The sequence below is a fragment of the Seriola lalandi genome, unplaced genomic scaffold (genome assembly GCF_002814215.2).
Source record: "Seriola lalandi dorsalis isolate HSWRI2012SDOR001 ecotype SW California unplaced genomic scaffold, Sedor1 jcf7180002054664, whole genome shotgun sequence".
NCBI lineage: Eukaryota > Metazoa > Chordata > Actinopteri > Carangiformes > Carangidae > Seriola > Seriola lalandi.
The window spans coordinates 569,548-574,947 of NW_019525217.1; the positions used below are offsets into that span (position 1 = coordinate 569,548).

General features: G+C 41.9%; 1 pseudogene; it reads right to left on the bottom strand.

Moving 5' to 3' along the window:
• Nucleotides 1-260: 260 nt before the first annotated feature.
• LOC147818261 (uncharacterized) lies at nt 261-4,320 on the bottom strand (annotated as a pseudogene).
• Between the last annotated feature and the right edge of the window lie 1,080 nt (nt 4,321-5,400).

Below are 5,400 nucleotides of genomic sequence, written 5' to 3' on the forward strand. Positions count from 1 at the left end.
TCGGTACAGGTATCTAGCCTATAGGAGCTTTGTGAGCTGGTGCTGGGGCTTCCTTGGTCGCAGAATCCGGGTCGTCATTCCAGCCTGCGTGGTCCTACGAATCCGCACGGAGTTTCCTGACGCCACAGGCCACTATGTGGGTTTTAGACTGCCTAACGATTGAACCGGGACACATAGCTGGATATGACCTCCTCCTTCTCAGGCCGCTCAAACTGTGCAGTGAGGTCCTCTGGGATGAGGATGGCCAAAACAGCTTCTGTTTATGGTCCCGGGTCAACAAAGACTTTCTCAAATATGAGATCCACCATGTCAGCCAAATATCCTGTTTGAGAAAACACAAAATTTTTGTTTACAAAACAGACTGAAAGTCTGTTTTTAACTACCTCCTGACATTACTCACTTTATCTAAATTATTATTTTTATAGTATATATAGTATATATAAGTTGATTTTCTTTACTTTATTTTGTTGGAACTGTTATAACATGTACGTGCAATACTTGATACAATGTGTACAAAACATTTTTGGGTTGAAAAATAAAATAATATAACACTTACGGAATGTCGGCTCAGTCTTAACTGGTTTAGCTCTGCATTCTCCCTTCATGGCCTTTGGAAAGTGGACCTTGAACAGTGGTTCACCTTCTTTTGTCTGGGCTTGTGGTCGACCAGCATTTTCGTTGAAGTGCGTGGCAGCCAGGTAGAGTCTGGAGGTACAGTAAAGAGAAAATCAAAGGTGTTAATATTGACAGAAACCTTAGCCTACACACTCTCACTAGTTCTGAGTAACCACAGCTTCATTTACCTGCACAGCATTCCAAGAAATGGGAAGACAACATTCTTTGGGGCAAAACGAAGGATGACGCTGTGGAAAGCCTCCACAGATAAGGTCTGGTGGTGGGGGCTCAGTTTCGCGACATCCTTCAGAGTCCTTTTGTTCGTCAGCACCTTCTCTAGCTTGTACAAGGCAGGAGATGCTAAAAACAAAATAATAAAAAAAAAAAAAAAAAAAAAAAAAAAAAAAAAAATACAATACAGTAATAATTATTAATGATAGTTACTAAAACTTACTTAATCACTAGATGTGGTTTTTACAATATTTCTGATCACTAACTATAATAAAAGGAGTTGTGTGATGAGGTTTTAGTCTGTTTATTAGTAACACACCTGGTGAAAGACATTTGTTCTTGTCCCTTGTCTGGCGCAGTGGATGTTGACACTGGGGGAAAAGAGGATCCTCATGTGTATGAATATCTTGGACATGGTTGAGGATTGAGGTCCACTTTGCCACTCGTTCTGGCCCGGTTGTTGAGGAAGCTGCCGTCCAGTATATATGGTTTTTTATGCTTCTCATCCACTTCTGTAGTTTTTCACAGTTTTTCATCTGGCTGATCTTCTCCAGTTTCTTTGAAATTCCTACAGTGCATACAAAATACATTTTTCATTAAAAATGTCTAAATTGAGTGGTATCAAGTGCAGCATTTCAAAATCAATAAATATGAGGTACCAACAGACTCACTATTTTACACTGTAACTGTAAGCACACCAAGCCTCTTTCATATGTTACTCAAACTGTATGTGCAATCATACAGAATACTGCTTTGTGCCTAATGCACTTGGAGTAGCCACTACTATGTGGATGGATAGGCCATTGCTACAATGTGCATTTTGTAAGATCATGAGATTTTATGGTTTAACAATAGTACTTGCACGTGAAAATTAGGAAATATACCTTTCTCCATGTGCCAGACATCATAATAGTGGGTGATGTTTTTCTCCCTGAGGAACTTCTGGATTTGTGGGTGACGGTCAGTGACAATGCAGTCAAGAGACACACCACGTGCATCCAACAGTGCTAGGCTCCTCTTCAGGCCCTCTTTCTCCATATGGTAGCTACCACCGACCTCATTGCTCTGCCGCCCCGCAAAAAATGTATATAAATACACAGTATTAGAAAATACCAAATGGACATTGAATTACAAATTTCAATGAATAATCTTGTTGCAATTTGATTTCTTGTCACTCACCTGAACCAACTGGACATCCACAACAGTGTTGGTCTTGAGGTCCATCATTGTGTAGCTCCCAAACTTTGCAGAGTGCCCTGTTAAAACATTGTGAAATTCTTGACATTACTCCTCACATTGAAATACCTATTAATTGTAGTGTGGCATTTTCTTAATGTCACTCTTCTTTTAACCTCAAACTATATCAAACAACTGTATATACCTGGAGAGTCAGCCCTCATGTCACCACCAACTATTACTTTGTCCTCCTGAATGAGCTGCTGCAGCATCTCATCCTGTGATGTTTTCCAGTGGTGAATGATTGCAGGCTCGATGAAGGTTCTGGCATGCCGGCGAAATGTGTCATTGGAATACCTGCAGTTGCATTGCCTTGAAGACCTGTTGGATAAAAAGGACACAAAAGGTTTTTGTAGTAATGTTGCCTGTAATTTCATCTGAATTAACTTTCATACAGACAACATTATTACATGCCATATAAAGAGACTCTAAAGGGAATGTAGTTGTCATTTACCTTTACAATTTTGAAGAAAGATGCTCCACTCAAGTACACAGCTACAGATAGATGGATGTTCCCAGCTGGAGTGCTTCCCATGACAGGCTGGCTATTCCAGTGTCTGTAGAACTCACAATGGGGGCACCGCTGCTCCACAGACAAGAAAGTCCCCATCCTTCGAGGCCGCACATCACACACCCGCGTGCAAACAGGACACACAGCAAACAACTCCATCAGGCAGTTCTCGTACACTATGTATTTTTTGATCTTGTGGGTGGGAGGGGATGGGTCGTCTCTATAGAAAAAAGAAACATATTAGGAGCAATTATACATCTTGAGTTCTCTTCAGCAGTGTACTTGGCACCCTCTCACTATAAGTCTATTATTTTCACACACACACACACTGTCATGACATCATCATTATCATCACACAGTTGCATTAGAGTAACTTACGACAAAACTGTTGACTCTGTCAAGGCTGTAGCAGAGTCTGCAGGGTCATAGGTAGATTGCAGCCCTTGAGAAGCTGCCACTGAAGAGCTGCCCTCGAATGGATTGTCATCCTGCTCCTCCTCCAGGTCCAGGCGGAGTCTTTTAGAGGGTCGCTTTATAGGTGTTTATGAAAAACACACAGGATCTGCAGAGGTAGCAACGGATGCCCCAACACCAAAGTCCTTGCAGGACACAGTAGCCTGGACACCTGTAACCAATTATATTTTTTTAATAAATGAAACTATAGCAAAGAGACACATAAACACAGAACAATATCACGTTATAAGTGAAAGTATTTTATCAAAAGTAGATGCACTTCAGGTGGATACAGACCTGCACTTCTGATGTGAGGCTGAAGAGTCCTCAAGGATAACTGTGTGCCTACTGTTCGTGTCTCCAGTGAGTCTGGCAGGCAACATCCCTTGTTGCAGGAAGCTCTACAGATGCACTTGATGTGCTGGCCTGAACAAAGGAAACAGAGGTTACACCAACATCTTTCCAAATGTGTCCTATGGCAACAGCTGCAAGCAGTGCAATAAATAGCCTACTACATGCATAAAATGCTAAAAATGTATATTGTAGCCTATCCCCTTTCACATATTCCCTGTAACTATGCGCTTATCTAGATATTCCCTGAAGGTAATGTATGTGTAAACATTATATCAAGTTAAAACAACATCATAAAGAGTGACTCCTCATACTAACTTTCACAGCACTAATAAACAAGCCCGGACACCTATGCTAATCACTACAGAGCCGATATTTAGTCCGAATTTTACCGGCTTGACTTTACAGACAGCTAAAACGCCTTTAAAGTATAATACATTTAGCAGGGTGGCTCTAATCAATATCACACGGCGATACCAAGCAGAAGAATTGCATTCAATCTGTACCCCGCTATACCCGGCTGCGTGTCGACGACGCTAACCGTTAGCCACGTTAGCTGCCATGCTAACAACACACGCAACAGGCTCTCGTGAACATACAGTAAAGCAACATAAAATTGTAAAACTTACAGCTCCCAAGTTCAAAGTTGGGTCACGGACAGTCGGTACTGATCCAAGCTTTATCTTCAGACTTGTAGCAAATCCTGCATTGTACTGGCCCTCGTTGAGAAAGCAGTCCGAGGTGAAATGGTTAGCACACACGTACAACACTTTCGGAGTTGGAGCGGGTACATTTCCATCAAAAATAAAATGAATCCACTGGGTCTTCAGATCCTCGGGCGTAGGGGTTAAAAAAAGACTTCTGTGTTGGTTTGTGCAGCCAACAACAAAGCAACTACTGTGTTTCGCTCGTACCTTCGACATTGTTCTACCGAAAGCCAGTGTTCGCGTACCGTCTGCAACACGGACTCAGTGGGCGGAACACACACCTAGCTCGGGGAGTGTCAGCCGGGGGGAGGTGGCATCGCCCTTCTTGACGACATCAGGGGAAAATCTCCAATTCGCCCGTTTGAGCACACATTTCTTGAAAGGTGGAGAAAGCAAAAGACGGAGAGGATGGACTTTTCTCATGTTTGGGGGGTTCGTAGACATGCCAGGGACACATACTACTGATAGAAAACCATGGAAAAGTGCATTTTGTATAATATGTCCCCTTTAAACTTAATACCTACTTGTACACCCTATATCCTGTGCCAATTCTTTTTCAGTTTTTTGGGGGACAGTTTTGCCTTTGATAACAGCAGGAATTGTGGTTAGAGAGAGGAGCGAGAGCGACTGGTCAGACCAGAAGCAAGGGTGTTAGGACTATAGCCCACCTTATATTAACCCTCATATGGAGGTTTGATTCAGCAAAAGTTTTCCATGCTGTGGACGTTTTTCTCATCTTACAAAATTTTCAACCGTCTTTCTTTGTTTGTCGGGGATTTTAGCTCCCACCTGCGAACAAAAAGTAGGTCCACTCAAGGTTACATTTGAAGAATTATGTACTTTGGTTAATAATAGGTTCACTTCATACAATGTCTACACAGGAGGAGTAGTGACAGCAGCATGTCAGGATGTGTTCAGGGACAGTATTGAGTGTTCACCCATGGCACTGCTCAGAGACCACCACACAATTGTTGTTGTTACGCACCTAAATGGAAGAAAATATACTTGAAACATTAAATGATGCTTCGAGATCCTGTTGTAGAGCACAGGTTAAATAGAGCTGTTATGCAGCCTGTGACAGTGGTATCGATTAAAATAGAAGCATATCTGATGACTGAAATGCTTCCGGTGTTGAGAAACTTTTAGGGTGAGTAGTGGTATCAGGCATACAGTGGTTGAGGTAAGTCTAAGTCTGCAGGGAATTAATCTACAGTAGTTCATTGTAATGTCCTTCTGAGTATATGTTCAAAAGTTTTCATGATTTAGAAGTTGACTCATATAAGTTACACATGTGCA